General features: G+C 35.4%; 1 protein-coding gene across 1 annotated transcript in view; it reads left to right on the forward strand.

Annotated features, from left to right (window-relative positions):
* LOC132699407 (acid sphingomyelinase-like phosphodiesterase 3a) overlaps positions 1 to 23,319 on the forward strand; it is a 232,527-nt gene that overhangs the window by 170,899 nt on the left and 38,309 nt on the right. The window lies entirely within an intron of this gene.

Raw genomic sequence — 23,319 nt, forward strand, 5'->3', positions numbered from 1 at the left:
ACAATTCAAATAAAGTGCTCACCATGACTACCATCTTCTTCCATGCAGTAGTAGAGTCTCTGTTCAAATGCTGTTCCGGCATTTTTCAACATTTCAAGAGTTATTCTTCTGTATTCATCTACCATTGTTTCACACAGCTCTTGCAGAGACCTTGGCACAGTTAGGAACACTTTACTTTTTAAATAGTTCCATAAAAAATGGTCTAATGGTGTTAAATATGTAGAACGTGTGCGTAGTTCGGTCGGTCCCCTTCTTAAAATGGACTGTCCAAAATATCTATTATTTAAAAATTCTCGCACAATCAACAGCACCATCTTGCTGAAAATATAAGTTATTCATGCTATGCCGGGGATCGTTTTCAAATTCTTCAGTTGTCGATCTCATTTTCGAAAAGCTGTGTTGTGTACGAGCTTAAGGAAACCAGTGAGGATTTGAGTCTAGGCTAAATGAGATTTTTAATTAATTGTTCAGTCACTTGTTCAACACTTTGATTTATTTAAATTTCGACAGCCATTTTTCTACACTCGTTTCGTATTTATTATTTATATTTTATTTATTTGTTTTATATTTTATTATATATTTTTTATTTTTTGAAATACTTTTCCGGAAAATAAATGCTCATCCTTTTAATAATTTAGAACCTGTATTTTGATGGCGATTTTGTGATTTTTATCATTTTAAAAATATCTAACTACAGTGGAGTTCGGATATCGTAAACCCGCTTATTGTGAACACTCGGTTATAATGAACACTTTTTGAAATACACTCAAAAAGTCTCATAAGACAAATGTACATTTTTACTGTTTATAGTGAACCCGGATATAGTAAACTTTCAGATACAGTGAACTAGATTTTGTCACGATTAAGATATATGTTCCGTTTTTAATGAATTTTTTCGGGGGTTCCCCCGGTAATTTCCGGGAGAATAAAATGAACTTATTCGGGAGTTCCCTGGTAATTACCCGATGAAATGTTAAAATACATAGCACATTAGTTTTGTTATTATTTTTTTATTTTGATTTTAGATTTTGTGGAAAATATTGATGACAAACCTTTAATGGAAAAGAAAAATACGATGTTATACAAAAATTTAAAAGTTGTATGAAACAAAGTGATATTTAATTTTTCAAAGAAACTTCCGTAATGGTTTTTACAAATCTTCTGGATTCCTACTGCGTCGATTTTTGCTCAGTCGAAATTGCTGACGTTTCGCCAATCGCTCTGAAGAAGGCAACATGATTCTGTTGGCTTCTTCAGAGCGATTGGCGAAACGTCCGCAATTTCGACTGAGCAAAAACCGACGCAGGAAGAATCCAGAAGTTTTGTAAAAAGCAAAGTGACATTTGTCGTGAAATGAATTTGCCTAAAATAACTGTCTCCATTACCTGGAAAAAAAGATAGGATTCTCTCGCCCTATGGTCAAGTTAATGCAAGTTGTGAAAGGCTCAGAAAGTCAGCTCATGATGACGTCAATTAGGGACTTTTACAGTGGTTTACCCAAAAAAAAAAGAAAATGTTCCCATAAGTAGTCCAATTCTTTAGCAAAAAATGGGAAGTAGAATAGAAGGAAGAGATTTTGTGTGTTCCAGAAGTGGCATTGAACGTTTCAAGAAGAGAAATTGTATCTCTGGAGGAATAGTTGTTGGTGAGTCTGTTTCAGTTGATATGAACATTTTTAAACCCTACAAACAAGACATTGAAATTTCAAGGAGAAAGGTGTGCAGGTGGAAAATTGTCCGAGGTTCGAATAACAGTTCTGGTTACTGTAAACATGTCTGGGACAGAAAAGAGAAAGCTTTTTGTTATCAGCAAGTCAGTAAACCCAAGATATTTTAAAAACAAGACCCTGCCAGTCAAGTACAGGTCAAACAGCAAAGCATGGATGACATCTGACTTATTTATCGAAGAGCTGCTCCAATGGGATACAGAATTGAAGAATAAGAACAGAAAAATTACTCTTCTTGTAGAAAGTTGACCAGCACATCCCAATGTTCCGTTGAACCAAATCAAACTTGTTTTTATGCCACCCAATACCAGTTTAAAACTGCAGCGTATGGATCAATGGATAATGCATTCCCTGTCACTGTACAGCGAACCAATTTTGATGCAACTTTCGAGTTCACTATATCCGTATATGATTTTTTTTTGTTTTGTTATTTAAAGTTACTATTGGAAAGAACATGTACTGAAAAGAGACTTTAATTCAAGTCAGCCCGCAGAAAAAATAAATTTGTTGTGAAAGCCGCGACGCGTGCGGATGGCGGTGCTGTTGCTCTGATTATTTTTTGCGTGTAACTAAGGCTCGGGTTGATTCTTATTGTTGAAACTTAGTTAAGTGATCTGTTTCATACTCGCTCATATGTATCTAGGTCACCTGCGCGCTTTCGTCTGTTGTGTATTGCGTGAAAATACTCTTAGTTAGCTGTTTAGATTGAACACATTTGATTACCGCCAGCCCGGTTCGACTTTTTGTGGCGTTCAAAAAAGGAAAGGTATAACTTTTTCTGGCTCCCGTTCACTTTCGCCGCTACCAGGACCGATCAATATAAAACGCGATGTCCTGTAAGGAGTGCAATACATCGCTGTCTTCTCAAAGGCCCAGTGTTAAGTGCAGTGGTTGTGACTGGGACTTGCATGCCGACTGTGTGGGGCTGTCGAAAGAGGCAGCTTCTTGTATGACGCGCAGCAAACTACAAAAAATTTAGAATATTCTGCGGTAAATGCAGCAAGCAGGAGGTCAAGCTTGATCAACTAGTTAAAAAACTTGAGGCAAGAGATAGACAGTTGGATGAGCTGAATAATAGGTTGGAGAGAATGGAAACAACCTTCAACAGTCGCATAGTGACTTCCCGAGTCTGATCCAGATCAAGATAAGCAATCGGCAACGGAGATTATACATCAGATAACGAATGACGTTCTAAATCTCTCAGTGTTTCGGTTGGGAGCCCGTCGTCCTGATGGGGAAAGCTCTAGAATCCGACCGCTAAAGGTCGTAGTTGGAAATCCTGAAGTGGTTAAAAAAATCCTAAAACAGAAAAACAAGCTTCTTACTGGACCGTTTAGGAATGTTAAGATATTTGACGACTAGCGCGACTTTTTGGAGCAGAAAAGGAAGGAACTGAAGGACAGACACGAGAGAGGTGAAAAGCAGTTAACAATCAAATGTATTAAAGGTGTGCCTTCAATCGTCAACATCTCGTCTCCAAAAAAGTAAGCGTCGTTTCCTTGCCTATTGTCTACACCAATATTTGCTCATTGCCTGCCAAATTTGATCTTCTTGTTGCTTATTTGAATTCCGTTAAACCTGCCTGTATTCTAATAACCGAAACCTGGTTAAAGCTTTCCATTCCAGATTGCACCATATCTATTCCAGGATATACAATTTATCGTTCCGATCGACCTAGCAGGCGGGGTGGCGGCGCTTGTGTTTACGTTGCTGATCATATTGCCGGTACTTACAGGATCAAGCTCTTAGATTTAATGATGGGTCAGATGGTGGACGCTGTTTGTCTGTCATTTACCAGTTCTGATTTTAGTTTTTCACTCGCCTCTGTATACAGGCAAAGCGATACTGATAATGATTCTAATCTTCAGCTCTTACAATCCATAAACAATTTTGTCACAAATTCCGTCAACCCTGTTATTGCTGGCGACTTTAATTTCCCAAGAATATCCTGGCCTGTTACTTTAAACGACTTTGTCCCCGCTTCCATGGAATACATGTTCCTAGATTTTTTGTCAGATTGTAATCTTAGTCAACTTGTTGAAGAACACACGCGCTTCGGAGAGAACGACGCTCCGTCAACTCTTGATCTTGTAATTACTCCGGATCCCAATTTACTTGACAAATTGGAGCTTGATTCCCCAATTGGAAAGTCTGATCATGTCGTTATTGAGTTTTGTATTCAAGCCTTATGTTATCCCAAGCAGGTCAATAATCGCAAAATGTTATGCAGGACAAATTATGCAAGATTAGTTGCAGACCTTTCCCAACATACATGGAACTTTCCTGATAACGACGTTAATGATACGTGGACATATTTTCTGTCTACTCTGGATTATTACATAGGCACAAGCTCCAAAACTCATATTGTTAAGTTCAATTCTGAGAAACCTTGGTTAACTGGACATCTGTTCAAACAAATAAAACATAAAAGAGTTCTGTGGCGTAGATTTAAGGCCTGGCTCTGCTTCCGATTATGCTTTGCGCAGAAGAGTTTCTAATAGTTTATTCTTGGAGATTAGAGAGGCGAAGTCAGCATTCGAAAATGACCTCCTCAATCGGCCCAAAGCGTTTTATTCTTATGTCAGACAACACGTATCGTCTAAGGTATCCCTTCCTGTCATTAGAGATATCTCAGGAGAGGTCTCCTATAACCAGAACTTCATTTCAAATGAATTTGCTTCATATTTTGCTAGTGTGCTGTGCTGCTGATGAACCAGCTGATCTACCGTCTCATTATGAGGGTTCCATAAATTCAGAATTATTAGAAGACATTCACTTTGACCGAGAGGACGTGAAGAAAACTCTTTCTGAGTTAAAAGAATATTCTGCTCCCGGACCTGATGAAATTTCCAGTCAAATCTTAAAAGCGTGTGCCTCTGTGCTTGCAGAGCCTATTTATATTATTTTGAGAAAATCTTTGGACTCTGCCACACTCCCAACCCACTGGTTATCCGCAAATGTAACACCGATTTATAAAAAGGGTGATAAGCTCGATGTTTCAAATTATCGCCCTATCAGTCTAGTGTGTATTATATATAAGGTTCTTGAACGCCTTATAGTAAATCAGCTGCTACCGTTTTTGATCGACTGCCATATTATACCTACATCGCAGCATGGCTTTGATCTCGGCAGATCTGTCATATCAAACACATTGGCATGCTTGAATCACTGGGCATCATCTTTTGACTCAGGTGATCCGGTGGATATTATTTACCTCGACTTCAGCAAAGCCTTCGACAAAGTGCCACATCGACGCTTGTTATTCAAACTTGAAAAGGTTGGTCATTCAGAGTTCGAATTGGTAACGCTTTTTCACTGCCTGGTGTTCACCAGGGATCGGTGCTGGGACCAGTGCTATTCTTAGTGTACACCGTGGATTTGCTCTCCAGCATTGATTCTCATGTGAGCGCTTATGCTGATGACACTAAATTATTTGGAAATCCTTCAACACATGCGAACGTATTGCAGAGAGACTTGAATATTATTTCCAAGTGGTGTTCAACTTGGCTATTGCCGCTGAATGTTCAAAAATGCTCTGTGATGCATGTTGGCAAGAACAATCCCAGTTTGAATTATTATATCGATGGAAACTTTGTGTCAAGTGTGGATTCTCAGATGGACCTAGGTTCTAACTAACGATCTTGCGTGGTCTGCACATGTATCAAATATTGCAAAGAAAGCAAACTGCGCGTTATTTCTGTTAAAAAAGACTTTTAAAAATCCTAGTCCTCGCATCGCTTGCAGGCTTTTCACCACTTACATTCGCCCCATCCTGGAATTTGCTTCCCCAGTCTGGAACCCATGGCAATTGCGTGACTGTGATGTTCTGGCGCTGGCCACTTCAGCTTAGACATACACCTTACGATGACCATCTCAAAATACTGCCAACATTAAGTCCGCGCCGGTTGCGAGGGGATCTCATTCAAATGTATAGGTTTGCGCATGACCAATTTCCATCTGACGTGCCCCTTGTGATCTTAAGCAATGATCAAGGCCTACGTGGTCATCCACTTAAAATAAGGAAGGAACAATTCAGGACTTCACATCGCCTGCTTTTTATAAGTAACAGGACTTTCAATTATGGGAACAGTTTACCCCCAGATGTTGTGCGTGCGCCGAACTTGTCTGTATTTAAACGTCGCTTGGACAGTATATTGGTTCACAGCAATAACTAAATGTTTATTATATGTGTTGTGTTACGAACTATCAATGGACTTTATTCTTAGTAATAATAATAATAAAAAAAATAAAATTTATCAAAAATTTGTTGACACAACAAGACATATTAAATAAAAATCAAACTTGTGCGAGTTGAGAGAACTTCATACTTTTTCTGTCTACTGGATTGGTTTAAATACCTTATGATTTAATCAAAACTTAGGATACTTTTCAACAAGCGTAATTTGATTTAAGTTAAATTGATATTTTTAACTCACATACGTATTTATTATTTGACGCTAATAACATTTGATATTGCAGCAAATAGACCATTGATTTACTTCAGTAACAGAAATGCTGATAACAAATTGTAATAAATATTTTTTCTAAATTTGGTCATTTTATGATATTATGTTGCCCAACAGCAACATTACTTAGCTAAAAGTTGTCGTTTTAAAAAAAACATCGTTTTTCCATTGATGGAACTCTGAAAATAGGACAAAAAAATTATTCACTTCAATGATAATAACGTTTTAATTCTTTTATGGGATGGTCCGTAAGAAATATTTAGAAAAAAAATAGAGATATGTGTATAGTAAAACAGCAATATATAAAGAAATATATTTGTTCCTAGGACAGATATACTTAGACTTGAATTACCCTGTCAACCATTGAAAAAAAAACTGATATTACTAACTGCATCGTTCGTTCAAATCACCGAAGTACTACAAATTCTTCCTTCTATTTTCTTGGGAAGGTCCTACGACATTTAGCTGACATAATACAATACATACAATCCTGTACTATTGTACACGTAATAGCAACTTAATTTAATGTAAAATGTCAGGAGGATGTCAATGCGAAAGAGACAAACTTATTATGGAGGTACATTTTTGCCATTTCAAAGTATGCGAGAATTCGGAATAATTGAAACAATTCCCCAGACTTGCCCCTTAAAATCAACTGATATTCCATAACGTCTTTTGATCATACAGGTTGAGCCGTTTGTGTTCGACAACAAAGAAACGAAAAAGCTCGCCAAAGTACGTTCGGGGACTCAAAGTTTTATGGTTTAAAATCGGCGTATTTGGGTCAAAGGGTCCGACCTTCTCCATAGGAAAGATGTTGTGAAACTTTGAGGCACTACACACAAAGAATTCACAGTTAAATATTAAATTCTCTGACCGCTGCACACTTTATGTTTGGAATGCGGTTTCATTCGAGAAGTGGACAAAATGCAGTCTCAAAAAGTTGGCGCGCGATATAAGTTCGCGCCAAATTGCGTTTCCTCGGGGACGCGGCCGAAGTGGAAACGAACTATTCGCAATCGTTATCCCTCAAATATGTGAGACGAACTTTCCCGGAAACTGTCTGCCCCTGATTGGGACCGTAATAGCGGTTATGAAATAAAATAAAGTACTGGGTAAGTAAAATGGTTCTATCACATAAAATATTCAGTCGATATGAATGTATGAAATGTTAAAATTTCAACCAATCGATGTGGCTATGCTTTTTTCAAATTATCTTTGTATATTGTCTGTAAAGTGGAATTTAATTATTGAAATTAAGTTGGACTGAAGTTTCAGAGTTATTGAGTTATTAAGAAGCTTCCATTCTGTGTATTAACTAATTAGTTTTGTTTTAAGAGTTTTTCTCAAATAATTAATACTTGTAAGACTAATTTATAAAATTTATAGAAGCAGTCACCGCTGTAACACCAACCAAATATTGTTACATTTAGTAAAAAATATTGCCATGAGAATAATACATGTGACATAAATATTTTCTTGCAAATTTCAGTTCTTACATGTGCAAAACTCTTTTAGGCAATACCTGTATTTATAATCTACTGTTCTCGATTGTCCATTGTGACAATGATGCCTAATAATCTGTATTCTTGTTTCTTTCTTTACTTAGCAATTTGTAATATTTTTCAGTCTTTTTACTAGTTAACAGTTTTGAAACTCTAGTTGTCGATTGAACGTGGTGAATTAAAAGCTGTTTCGTAAGTTTTAAGACATGAATTCGGTAGTCGCAAATTTTTAATGTAAACTTTTTAGCTGTTTTAGAAAAATAATTGGTAAAAAGATCTATTTTGATGTTGTTTTGTTTTAAACAATCTTTAGAAAAAGAAGAAGATTGAATTATCGATGTGTAAGGCAGCATAGCAATCCCTTTGAAACTCCTAACCAGAAATTTATAAACTTAATTCGGCTACAAAATGAGGCCATGCATTCACCGCAACGAAGACACAAATTCCTTTTCATTTGCGTGCACATAAGAAGGCTAGAAGTACTTTTATGTTACTATTTCATTACTTTCTATATCTTCATCAGTCTTAATTTTTGTGGTTAACAGCATGCTCAACTTCACAGCAGGTGAACGTCTAAATTTAGCAATCAACCCGCAGTAAGCACAATTGTTAAAGAAGTCAGTAATTGTATGTTGGTTCACCTCTTACCCAGATATATTAAGTTTCCCACACATGTTTTTCTCTCTCCCCTTAAGTTTTTTGTTCCGGCATTATCGAATGAAACAATACAGAATCTTACAGTTTGCGTGAAAATTGCATTCTTTTTCTTTCATCTTATTGACAAAAAAGTTTGGATGGAGCTTGCTGATGGTTTTCCAATCATTGTGTTGGTTTCTTCATAGCTTAACTGAAATTGGCTCGCATTCTACTTTGTACTCTGTACTGTATATACTATTTGAAAGGGCTGACCTAAAAGAGGGGCATGAAAATCGTTTCGGATCACTTCCCGTAATGATGAAACTGTGAAGATGGTTTCAGATATTTTAAAATCTGAGAATCTTTAAACGAACTTTCTCATCTTAATTGAAAAATACTTGTCTGGAACATATATTTCTTATAACGGTCAAATTGATAAACAAGTATGAGAAAAGCTATGGTTTCTTTACTATCACCCAGTCATCGCAAATATATATATATATATATATATATATATATATATATATATATATATATATATATATATATATATATATATATATATATATATATATATATATATATATATATATTCTCACGTATTGATTCACGGATGGAAAAATGTGATGACACTATATTCCGGGATATCATCCGTTCGCTCGTTGAACTCCGACTGGAATCCTGCATCCGACTGGAATCCTGCAAATCTTGCATCCGACTGGAATCCTGCAGACGTTTCGCCAAAATCTCACTTGGCATCTTCAATGCTCGCGCTCCGAAAACACTTCGAAGTGTTTTCGGAGCGCGAGCATTGAAGATGCCAAGTGAGATTTTGGCGAAACGTCTGCAGGATTCCAGTCGGATGCAAGATTTGCAGGATTCCAGTCGGATGCAGGATTCCAGTCGGAGTTCAACGAGCGAACGGATGATATCCCGGAATATAGTGTCATCATATATATATATATATATATATTCAATTCAATTACATATAAATATATAATTGAACCCAGAATGAAAACACCCTACATCTACTCTCCTCTCTTATAATTTCCACATTACAGATATTAAGCGTCCCATCACAAAATCCATTTCACTACAACCTTCCGAAGAAAATGAGTCCGATAGCAACCCCACACTTGCCGCTGTGGTTCCTTCTCATATTCAAAACATCACTGACCACATTACAAAAGTTCCTGTTTTGTCACCTTTTCAAAAATCTCTCGACATCGTCGATCCGTCAAAAACAAAATTATGTTTCAGTTTGCACTATTCCATGCATATGCGCAAAGAATACATTACAGAAACAGCACTTAAAATATCAACTAGGCTAAAAGAACATGAAAGAGCCGTAAGACGACTACTAATAAGCGCATCAACAGTTGCCGAGAATCAATAGGAATATCTAAAGAACCAATCTTAACCGCGACTCAGATCTTTACCTTTCATTATTATGGGAATCAGTCATCTGAGACAATTTTTATGTCCTTCTTTGAGCTCCGCCCTCCACAAGCAGTATATAAGCAAGTAATGAGTCTAATGCGAGTCAGTTACGGTTTAGCTCTGAAGAAGCCAACCGGAAAATTGGCAAAACGTCAAGATGCTCGATTTATCAACAACCGAATAGTATATTATGCAACAAGTGAGGTCACTAGTTTATTTGACACGAGCGTAGCACAGCGGAGCGAGTGTTTAATAAACGAGCAACCTTTAACTTTTGGGTACATTTTCGCCAAACAACACAAATACATTCACTGACATGACCGTCAGAATTGACAAACGTCAAAATTGTCGTCAAAACTGACGTGGTAAAGTGACGCTTCCCGCACGCTAGATCGGTGGGTAATTAGGTATTTTACAGACGGGAGTAGAAAATAGTATATTATGCAACAAGTGCGGTACACGGCATTTGAGTCACGAGGAGTTTATTTGACACGAGGAAAGCAGCGGAGCGAGTTTTTAATAAACGAGTGAGCTAAAAAGTTTACCGAACGTGTTGCATGCTATACTTTTTCTACGACCGTTAGTTTTTGGGTACATTTTCGCAAAATAACATAAATATATTCACTGACATAACTGTCAGAATTGACAAACGTCAAAATTCAAAGCGTGGGAAATATCTCCGAAAACATCCGTTTGCTCTCAAATCCGTGCGGTAAAATCCCGGAAATGTCCGAAGTGGTTCGGATTGATGGGAAAGGAAACTGACGAGGTACAGTGATGTTTCCCGCACGCTTGATCGGTGTATAATTAGGTATTTTACAGACGGAAGCAGGAAAATTAAATTTGGTTAACGAAATCCGGAGAAATCAATAAGTTCACTGATTAAAACTTGAGCTAAAACAAAGTACACACGACTTAATGACAATAGTAAGGCAGTATGCCGGCTCAAATTTGTCCCTCGATTTCCACAAAATTACGCAAGTAATACCATCTTCCCGCGCAATTTTTACCTACCCAGCCCCATCAAACGGCCTTCGGCCAATTTAGTTTTTATTAAAGTTTCGAAAAACTTCCGCGTCATTCCGGGCAGACGGCGGAGCCGGTGCATCGTTGTCACATTTATTTCCAATTTCGTTTTTAATTTTTGTTTCCGGCCGGCGTTCGTCTCGACGTCCCGCCCCTTTCGATGCGCAGCGACGCCGTTCTATAAAAATTCATGAATTTTTTAGGGGTTCCGGTAATGCCTCTCGTTTTTTAAAAAAGTTTTAAAGCTGTTTTTAAAACAATTAATTTGAAAAAAAAATAAACGGTTGAACGGAAGTTTATGTTTACTTTTAAAAGATGTTAATAAGACGGAAGAGGAATTGCAAATTACCCGCGATTAACCGGCAATTAAATAAGATATAAGTTCAACGCAGGTCGGTCGTTTTTCGACTTTTAAATTTAGAATTTAAATCTGAACTCGCGAGAATTTTCTCCGTTACGACATTTACACGTTTTTCATCTCGTTTCTTTTTCTGATTTGTGATATTTTCATAAAAACAAAAATGAAAAATTAAGAATTTTATGAAATGCAACTTAATTGGGTTACTATCGCAGTTAATAAAAATCGATATAATATTTGATATAAGCTTATTACCTATCAAAATGAAACCAAAGCACCTCTCTAAATAAAATCAATTTTCGATTATTTTCTAATTTTAATATTTGCAAGAATATTTTTGAAGTAAATGTTGTACTTTGAACTGCGCTACAACTAGGGCAAAATTCTGATTTAAATACCGGGATCTCATTTTTTCATTTAAAGTCCTGTATTTATGTAAACTGCTTTTGCGGGTTCCATTAAATAACAAAAACATGCCATTATATTTTCCAAATATGTTCATTTAATGAGAATATATTAAAAAATATATACGCAATCACACCTGGAATAAGCAGTTGCACAGGTCTTGTAATTGTAATTTTGCTAAAACCGCCCAATATTTTGCCATATTTATTGAGGTAACACGAACGATATACAATAAAAAAGAAGTTATATATAACAGCCACTCTGAGAAGTATATTTTGATTGCTAATTCGTGAAAATCCAAGACAAGTTTTTTCTACGAACTATTTTTCCCAGAATTGATGAAAATAAAAATTGAGTCTATCGAGAGTACAGTGAAAACTTCTCTCATTAGGCGACGCGAAATCGCAGTTAACTATCGAGAATCGGGCATTGCAAATTTATATATTTCCAAGAAAAAGAATTTAAATTCGATGCGTCAAGATATTCCCCGTAAATATCGGAACGATATATGTCAAGTAATTGTGTAGCTTTGAAAGTTTTTGAGACTTGTTTAATGGTTAGTCTTAAAAACTTGAATAAAGCAGAGTAATTCCGATTTTTATTTGTTCAAATAAAATAGGTATTATTTTCCTAATAATATAATAAACAAATCAAAGAACAATTATTATTGGTTTAACAAAAATATATACTGCTAATGATTTCCGCACGTAAATTGTTCATAATTTTTAATTCAGGTATTTTTTTATGAACTTTTGGTCATGACCGCGAATTAAAAGCTTATAATATTATAACGGGAAATGAACCTTGCGAATGCAAGAAAGACCATACGTTATTTTTAAGCAATAAGTTTCTGTACCAAAAAAAAATGTTACTGTATCTTAAAGAGTAAATCACAAACCTTTGGTTAAACAATTATTTCCTTAATATGTATGCAACAATCCGTTTATACTATTTACTCCTTCAGTATAGACATATTCGTTTCTGCTGTTCACTAAGTCATATTAAGCAGCAATAGCAGGTTCTTTTCTTTTGATTCTATCCAATTTAGAAAATATTGAGCTCTTTTTGGATTAATGCTTAACTTTTAACTAAAACAGTGTTGTACACGTTTTTTTGGCTGGGGTACTTAAAGTTTCTCACAACCAAATTAAATGGAAGAATAATAATAATAACGGCCTTTATTGATCCAAAAAAAAAAATCACAAAAAAAATGTATATTATCTAATGCTTTAGGTGAGTTTCAGTTCAGACAGAAAACGTCAATACATCAGTTATTATATTATATTATATTATATAATATTATATTATTTATAAAGGTGAATCATCATATGAAATTTATATATTTATATACTTATATAAAATATTGATTGACATTGAGAGGGAACAAATAAAAACTGATTATGTAAAGAATACTATGCTAACATTATTTACTATTGTACTTTTCGGTAATCTGAGAAATATTACGGCGATTAATGATATGATATGATAATTAATATGATGTTAAAAAGATATATTTTAAATCTGTATAAGGACCAGCTTAGAAATTGAGTATAATGTATTAATCGAGTTTGCTATTGCAAATGATGAATGTTTGGGAACCATAATTGTATATTTGTGTCTAATATATGTTGCAGATCTTAAATTAATGATTTAGTGGTATTAAGTGAATGAATTAACCTTCTATGTTGCATACAGAGCCAACCAGCCAACCTTAATTAATTTAAAATAGGCCAGGACTCCTTAACACAGAAGTGTTTTTATATATTTTTTAATAAAATGTCAATTTTGATATTTAATTTTTCAAAGAAACTTCCACAGGCTACTGTAACACTTTTTACAAAACTTCTAGGTTCCTCCTGCGTCGGTTTTTGTTGAGTCGAACTTGCTTTCAACGGTTTCAGTTAAGCTCTGAAGAAGGCAACAGGATGATTGGCGAAACGTTAGCAAGTCAAAAAGAGACGCAGGAGGAATCCAGAAGTTTTGTAAAAAGTGTATGTTTTAAGTTTATGTAAGCTTATTGTAGACATTTGTTTACATGAACTGCGAATCTTAGGTGTTTGTCGATATGTAAACCAAGGCTTTAATAACAGATTAAAATGAAAAATTTACTATTTACCTTACCTACCAAACATATGTATACTTTTGGTATAATTTTGCAGAAGAACAGGCTTATCATAACTAACCAAAACTCACCAAAACTGCAACTTGCTAAGTTATGTTAATTTTATCGACGACTTAGGCATTGTAAGAAATATATTGCAAATTATTAACATTTGCTCTTTTACTAAGCCTGTAACTAAATAATTATTTTTCGCATGTATTGCGTTCGTAGAAATTGCAATAAATAACAATATACTTATTATTATTATTCAGAAGCCCGAGTCACTGAAAACAGAATTAAAACGCCTTACCCCTTACCATTGAGTTGGAAACTAATAATAACCTTCTATTCTTAGATATTCTTATCAATAGAAAATCAGACCTAACATTGGTCATTGTATTTACAGAAAACCTACGCACACAGACCGGTACCTTAATGCATGGTTACATCACCATCCGGCCCAAAAATCATCGGTTATCAACTCTCTTGTTCACAGAGCCGTAAAACTATCTCAGTCTGAGTCACTGACCCCGGAATTAAAACACCTTACCCCTGCTCTTGTCTCTAATAATTTCCAAATTAAAGATATTAAACGTTCCATCAAAAAATACACTTCACCACAACCTTCCAATAGCAATGAGGCCGAAATCAATCCTACACTTGCCACTGTGGTCCTTCCATACATTCAAAACATCACTGACCATATATCAAAAGTTTTAAAGAAGTATAACGTCAAAACCAGATTTACCACTTGTCCAAAAATCTCTCAAAATCTGCGGTCCGTCAAAGACAAAATTCCATTTGAGAAGCCAGCAGTTTACAGCATTCCATGCATATGCGGCATAGAGAGACCGGACGAAAAATATCAACTAGGCTCAAAGAACAGGAAAGAGCCGTACGACTAAGACAAATAAACTCATCAGGTGTTGCCGAACACACTCATGAAACCGGGCATAAAATTTTATTTGATAAAACTAAAATTCTTGCACGTAATCAGTTCTCCTACCAACGAAAAATCCAAGAATCTATAGAAATCTATAAACAACCTAACAATCTTAATCGCGACTCAGGTCCCCAATTTGGGAATCAGTCATCCGAGACGGCGTTTATACCCCTCATTAGCGCCCCCCCCCCCCCCCATCAAGAAATATATAAGCAGGTACCGAGTAAAATACGAGCCAGTTTCAGTCATGTTCTGAAGGAGCCAACAGGATGTTTGGCGAAACGTCAGCAAGTTCGACTAAGCAAAAACCGACGCAGGAGGAATCCGGAAGTTTTGTAAAAAGCAACAATATACTTTTTTGCTAATACGGATTAAAGTTTCTTTTGCTCTCCTACGCCGTAAAAACTCTGATATAACTTACCTCTCTCCGTTTATCAAACACTCGTTGCGCTCGTACCAAATCAAACTTGTAGCACATTTGAAAATATTAACAATAAGCAATTTCTCTGATTGCGACGTTTTACCTTTATCCAATCTTAACGTGGCGCTTTTCGTAAAATTATCGAACTAAAGAACAAATTGCATCCAAGAAAATGCATTGTGCAAAAGTCGGAACTTAGTTATGGGCTCTGGCCGAATAAAGGTCCGAACGCATAACCTATAAATTCTCAGTTTTAATTCTGAAATGCTCACTGGGCCAGAATTCACCGGACTGGCTGCAGAAATTTATCACTAAAATGCATGATAAATACGAGCCTGTCGTAACATCGGCAGCTGGATATAAATCCAAAATGGCTGGCGTCGGCTTCCTATAAGCGCAATGCAGAGCTAAAGCGTTGTTCGGACCCGTCGCGTTATTATAAGTACTACGAATTTGGCAAGGAACATTATTCATTTGTATATCTACACACAGGAATTAAAATGACCTCGATAGATATGCAATTAAATTTCATATGAAAAACATTACTTAATAACCGTTTTTCCTACATAATTTTAAAAAACATCGGCATTAATGTCCTCGTGATAATCTACCGTTCACCGTGCATCCCTACAACTATATATTAACATTTATCCTTTTTCCGTTAGTAATTTAATCATCTTCAACCAGCCTTCCATGTAAGCCAATTTTTATCTTGACATAGTGTTGCTTCATTAATCTGCTTCTCTTGCTTCATTCCTGCTTAATACTCGTCAAGTAGCTGCTTTGCAAGCAAACAATGAACCGTGCGCTTATGCTTTTTCCAGTCTAAATTCATTTACATCAAAGTTTTCCGCAATGTTAAACAACCGTCCCCAGCTTCATCTGTATTTCTTTAAAACAAAAGAGTGAAACTAGTTTTTTGCCTCCACATGATAACTTGACCTGCTGCGTTTCTTTCCTGCAATAAATTAAATACCAATTCGGGTCGCTCTCCAATATCTTTCAACGCTTTAATTTATTACAAAGCTAGGATTATTATCTCGTCGAAAGCAATTATATACATTTAAAACAATATTAATATTGCTAATATCGTTATTACTGTTTACAATATAAATTTATAATACATATCGAAAATTTTAATACTAAATTAAATAATAAAATTTATATGGTTTTATGGGTCATGTTATTGCCAGCTCAAAAGAGTACGGTTATCTTTATCTACTTCTTCTGTAACTATGGCGAAGAAAAGAAAAGGACAAATACAAAAACTGTACCTAAAATAATATTGAAAAGCCCTTGCCTGGAGCTTAATTTAATAAAAAAGCCAATTGCGTGGTCCGCATGCTTCAAAGTGCAAGATTATTTGTCTACAAACTCCTACTCAAATTCAGACTCCAATGGTCGATCCAGCAATAATGATGTGATGAAAGAATTTCACAAAATTCTCCGCCGAAAAAGGAAACTGTCTCGCAATAAAAGACCTGCCGATTTTCTGCGGGCTGGATTTTTTCAAAATGCCCGAAAGAAGTAAATTGAAGTGACAGTTTACCGGAGATAACGAAACGAGCTCGAAAGCGTGAAAGGAATTTCCGTCATACGAAGCGAAATCGCAAACCTTTATTATGTGAAGGACTAAATTGTATTGGAGCACAAATACATCTTCAGCGCGAACCGAGACGCGAAAAAGTGGACGTGAAATTGTCAAAACTACTTTAATTTTATGGGCACATTATGCAATACTCCCGTAATGGAATGGTAGTTTCTTGTTGCATGTCAGTCTATTCTCGGAACATTGATTTGTAAGTGAATTATGGCCAGTTTGCTTTGTCTTGATTTTTTCATGAGATATTCTGGATCTAACCCACTTCTTATGTTTTCAAATATAACTCTACCAAGTCCATCAGAGAAACTTCAAATGCGGACAGAACGAGGTGCCATGACGTTCAAATATTTTAAGCAAGAGACGCAGAAGCTGAACTAAAATCTCAATTCAATTGGTAGATAATTTATTTAGTTAGATCAAAACACAAACTAGAATAACATTATAGATAGACTAATGTGATCACTGACTGTTAGATTAAGGGACGGAGGAATTTATAACTCGTAGCTATCAAACATGGGAATTTTAATCAGACAATTTTACAAAAACGGAAACCCTCGAGAGTCTCGTCGATGTCACAGTTTACTGCCATTTTCTGAGCATCGTCGGGCAGTAAAAAATCTTTTATTTGTTGTTCAGATTAATGGACGACTCGGGCAAAGATGATTTCAAACTGAACTCGTCCATCAAGTCGTTTTATGTTTATACCGCGTTTCCAGTTGCAAAGATTAATAGTATTTCTCCAAGGGGGCCCTAAAAGTGAGCCGCGCGGTCACTTTATGTTCCATCTACCGCTTTATTGGAAAATTATACATTTCGATAAATAAAAGATTTTTATTATCCGCAGGAGAGTTCCATTTAGGCGAATATTGCGAAAGCAGAGCGTATTTGAAACTAACTTGGACCGGTCGATTGGTTTTGATCGTCTAAATGCGCTCGGATCGTGACAATTTTGAGTTCAATGAGTTTTCCACGGGAAGTTATAAACTACGGATTAAGTCAATTCTCATAATATTACACACGCTGGGGTTTCGTTGTGGATGTTGTTCTCAGGGGGAATAATATCTGCAATTTATCAAATAAAACGATGAAACTCCTATCGTTAGGTCTGTGGTACTATAGTTGCCGTTAGTTGAATTCGGTTCGAAAACTTTCCTTTGGAAGTAAAATTCTATCTTCGATGATAAAACAATTTGGTCTACGTCAGCTTTGAAGAAAAAACTGTATGAATAGGTCCCAATTATAGATAGAAATAATAACCTTAGTTTAACGAATCGAAAATTCAAAAAAAAAGTGTAATTGCAATTTAAAATTATATTTTTTCAAATATCTTGCGTCCCCTGTATTATAGACGAAACTTTAAACTCTCTCTCGACACACATCTTTAAAAGTCTTTTATGTATCGCCAATAATTCACCGACAAAAGCGGAAATTTCTAGGATCTATTAGAATTTTTTATCCACAAACGACGTACCCTGTATATAATTCCAACAAGGTTCGAAATAGAGGATATAGCCCTGGATCTCTTTAGTTTCCCGGTATCCGATTTTTTCCAATTGAGTATATCGTTTTCAAAGAACTACTTGTTCTCTGAAACCATGCAATACGTGGTAGATTGAGGGCGACAAATGCTGATTTTCATTTGGATTTTTTTCAAATATCTCGAACAGCGTATGTGATAGACGAAAACCGTAAATACAAAAATTGTAGCCCTTGATACGGCCTATAACACTGTTTGAACAGATTAGCTATTGTTTAAACGAATTTTGATTTACGATTAATAATTTACTCTCTAAAAGAATAATTTTCAGGGTCTTTTCGATTATTGTCCATAACTAAAACACCTTGTATATAATCGAAAAAATGTGTGAAACAAAACTTATAGCGCCGGGTCTCCCACGTATTACGGATGTAAAATTTTTCCGATCGGATGAATGGCTTTGGAGGAAAAGATGTTTTGCTGGATGCCAAAATAACCACAAAAATAAATTCAAAAATTAAAAAAAAAATCTTCGCGTTACTTTGTTGCTCCCAATTTAAAGAGTCTCAATGCGGATCCAGAGTTCTACTTCTCTCCCAGGTCTGAAGTCGGTAACTGCAAATTTGGGGAGTACTTATTATGTTTTTTAATATTGCATGGAATATCGCGAACACGCTGCACAATACCGTAAATACAAAAATTTAAGCTGTCTATATCGTCATGTAAAAGAAACAAATATCTAAAACACAGATTTGAAATTATTGTCAATTTTCAATAATAAGGGGACTCATTTTTCATTTTTTTTTTTTAATTTGCGGCGCACCCTGCACATTTTTGAAAAATTGTCAAGAATAAAAGTTTGTGTAGTCGCTTCCTCTGCGTCTTCTGGATCAGGAATTTTTCCGGCCTTGAAAACCGTTTTTGAGAAATGGTCTTTTTTGTAGACCCTTGCACACGCGATTTTTAATTTTTTTAAAATACTTCGCGACCCGTCAGCCCCCCCATTTTCTATAGGTTCCGTCACGGGGCAAAGCTGCATAGATGTGATAAATATGAAGTCGATTGCAAAAAAGCAAGGTCCAAAAAATAGTCGAAAATCGCGCGTCGGATCAGGGCCATTTCTTATAAGCTTATGTGCCTCGTGGAAGGTTAAAAAGGAAGCAAATTTCAATTTTGTAGCTCCAACGGTTCGAAAGTTATTCACGAAAAACCAATAGACGAGAACTAAGGACGGAGAACAGAGAACGGAGAACGGACAAACAGACAAAAAAAAATTTCGACGGTGATCATTTCTGTACCAACGGTGATCCCGTAAGACTTACCGTTACCGAGATATATAATTTTTATACGAGCGCAGATACTTTCGAAAAATTCGAAAAAATTCTAATCAAATGGCCTTGGAGTTTGATTTAATACAAGATTAAATTTCTATGAACACGATATCACGATATGCGATATTCTTTGAAATGACACTTTCTTCACCAGGTTCACTCTTTAAAAACTTATAGTTTTATACGGGCTAATATTGAACACGATAGACACTTTCATAAAACTTGTGTAGGTGTCTTGCAATAATTGCTCTTGTAATAAAACCTCAGGTAATTTTGGAAAATTTGCAGTTTTGGTCGAATCATAACCTCACTTTTCATTTTATGTTTACTCATTACCTTTTAAAATTGTGCAAACGACAGAAGTTGGAAAAAAGAACGGTCTTCGAGGGTTGTTCCAACCGTATGGGTGTCCAGTTTTACGAAGTAAGCTATAAAACCCCAATATTAAAAATGTTACAAATGTTCTTAGAACAGCTTAAGGCGATGTATTTATTGGACTTCTTAAAAAAGTTGTAATGCTAATAGCCCTCTTTTAAAACTGTTATAAGAGCGTAGGTTTCTTACAAACCCCTCCGTTACCTTATAATATAACTTTAAGTTTAATGCAGTGCAGTCTAAGCTTGAATATCATTATTTATTTTTACTATTTCACGCCAAACATATTCAGAAAATTAGAAAAATTCAATAGAAATTCGTTCCAACGTTAGAAGATGATAACACCATTAAAAATCTAGCCTTTGACAATACATTGTAATGATTAAGAAAAAACGTATTTCTTGACATGCCAATATCAATGCCAACAGAATATTCTCGTTATTTGTAGGTAACTAATGCATCCACTAGTTCGTTAAAGAGTCGAGATAGCAAGAGCGCTTGATTAATCATTCGTTGCTATAAAAGATCTCGTTTACATCGGCATATAGTAATGAAGCAGTCACGACGGGTCTTCCCTCACTCTGTAATTTCCAAAAATCTACTCCGCGCCGTCATTATATAGACTGTCGTTCTCAAATTCGCTCATTAGCGCATTTGTCGGATATCAGAAACGCGATAGTCTACCTTAAAATTACTTTCACACAGTGAAAATTCCGCAGAACGGAAACCGCCTGAAAAATTCAGTTACTTAGTTTATTTGGCGATCCAATCCATTAGAGCGGCGTTCACCCGAAACAATTACCTCAGCGCGAAATTAAATTACCGGATTTTATTCACATATTCCCGCCTATCTCTCTCTCTCACTCCGCCTACGAGGATATCGGAACCTTTCTTTTGTGTTCCGACGGAAAAACGGAAGAATTTCAAAAATCCTATAGATTCGATCCAAACGACTTCGAATTATTCCTACGCTACATTTAGTAGCCCGAAAGAAAATGATAATGTATAAAAAGTGCAGAAAAGATGCTAAGCCCGAATTTTCGATGGCCAAAAATAGAATTTACTCAAAAACCTAAACCAAATTTAATGCGCGAGTATACTTCAGCTTAACCTACCGTGATCTGCTTTTGAATCGTTAGAACTGCTGAAAATGAAATAATGAGAACTGAACACCTGCAGATTGAGTTCCCCTATGAACAAATAGTTTTGGATTATGCAGATATAACGAAGTAAATATTAATATTCGTTTCAACAGAATAAACTTTGTCTATCTTTACTCTTTGTTAATTTATCTTATAACTTTTTCCTGAGAAACTGTATTTAACTTGTAGACTAAAAGACTCTTTGAGTGGTGATGAGTGGGTAAAGAATGAACAAAATTACATGACACTATTTACAAATCTTCTGGCAGAAGAATTGTAAATAGTATTACAATAACATGTGGAAGTTTGCGCTTGCTAAAGTCAACTCTTACTTGGTAAGGGAAGGCGGAGGATAACATTTTTATTGTTTAAACATTTTTATTTGTTTTAAATCTAACCGCAGGTGCCCTTCAAATTTTAAAACATATGAAACATGGCGATTTCTTACGTCAAAACATCATGCTCCGGACATTCTAACTGTTTTTTTTTCTCCTGGATTACCGTCACCTGCTCACTTGAAGTATTGTCGTCTATTTATAGCTTTTAATTTTTTGTCTTAGTCTAGCGAATACTTAATTTCTCCTCCCACTCTACTCGATATCTTGAGATAACAAAATTGTGTAATGTGTTATAGTGCGACATATTGTATGATAATTTTGTTATCTCAAGATCTCCCACTACTTACTTTTTATTCTTAATACCGTCTATATCATTAACCTCTTTCTTTTCAATCCTTTTTTGTCCTTTTTAACTTATCTCTTATCTCCAAAGGAAATTTTATCCTATAAAATTATCATTTTTCATGAATCAATTAACATAATTTGTTTATTCGACATTCAAAACGATTTTTTAAAAAATATTGATTCTATTTCTCGGTGGTTTTGTGTATTGATATGACCATCCATCAAAAATAATATTCCGCCTCACTGGGTTTAAGCGTCTTCGCAAAGCCCATCGCGGAAAAGAAAATCCCTGTTTTCCAGGCCTTTCTCACTTTCACAAGCAGGGGATTTCACATACCATAAACGGATTTACCTTCTTACAAATCCTTTGAAATGCTCAGATGAGTAACATAATACCGATAATTCCCCCCTCTGCGGAGGAAAAAATGTTTCGTGGATTTCGGAATTTTACACTTTGCGTATTTGTTTGGGGTCGTTGCCGTACAATTTCCGTTCGCGATGCCACTTCATTTACTATAAGTTAAAACCTGTAAAGCCCCCATTTCTATCTATGTTTTCAAAACCGTACAATCTCAAACTTACACCGAATATTTATTTATCTCTTGATGCTCTCAACTTCACTTTTTTAATGGAACGTCCTGTATATTTTTTGCCTAAAATGAAAATTCTTTTAACCGGATTTCAAAAATTTATTTATTATTAGACGCTTTTGAAACAACTAGAATTTATTTTTTTAAAACAAAATTAAGTTATCACCATTCTAATTACCTTGGAGAACAAAACATTGTTTATAACTTTAACAATATTTCCACCCGATAGCTTGTTGCTAGTATAAAATTTTCACAAGATTCAGCTATTTCATTCAGTATTTCATTTCATTTTTTCATTTCAAAATATAACATGAAATAACAATTTTACAATATAATATTGAAAACATGCAATATACATAAAACATATAGCAGAATACAAAAAATATAAAGCAGGCATCTAGACATACATTAAAGCTGAACGAAGATTTTCAATGCAATCGTCTGACTAGATATAGTTATCGATATCTTGAAAAAAGATAGACTCCTCCAAGCGGTAAGGATTGCTTTATTAAAAAGTCCTTGACAGAGTTTTTGAACCTGTTTATTGGGAGTTGTTTTGTCTCTGCCTTAAATTTATTTAAAAAAATGGATGCAGTAGTAATTTGAAACTAGCCTATATCCACTTTAAGACGGAAGAAATCAGAAATGAGGTTGTCCCTATTCTTGCAGCAATGGGAGCCTGGCCCCAGTTTAACAGACCATAAAGCTATTGGGACCTAATTAGATTATGATATGCTTTCAATAATATGCTACAATCTACAGTGCCCTTTAAGCTACTTATCACAAAAATGTTTTTTAAGATTTTTTAGCCATTTGGTGTTTGTGGTGACACAATTTAGTTTAGGCAGTTTGTTCATTATTCACTTCGTGCCTTTGAGAGAAGATTAAAGAAACTATTTTCCATTGGTTTAGGGTTGAGCTATTCTTTGTGTACCAGTCCTTAGCTCTTGTTACTTTCCAAAATCGATGAAAGTATCTGCGCTCGTATAAAAATTTTATATCTCAGTAACGGTAAGTCCTACGGGATCGCCGTTGGTATAGAAATAACTTTCGAACCATTGGAGCTACAAAATTGAAATTTGCCTTCTTTT

This window comes from Cylas formicarius, unplaced genomic scaffold (genome assembly GCF_029955315.1).
Source record: "Cylas formicarius isolate icCylForm1 unplaced genomic scaffold, icCylForm1.1 PGA_scaffold_3__17_contigs__length_32017465, whole genome shotgun sequence".
Taxonomy (NCBI): domain Eukaryota; kingdom Metazoa; phylum Arthropoda; class Insecta; order Coleoptera; family Brentidae; genus Cylas; species Cylas formicarius.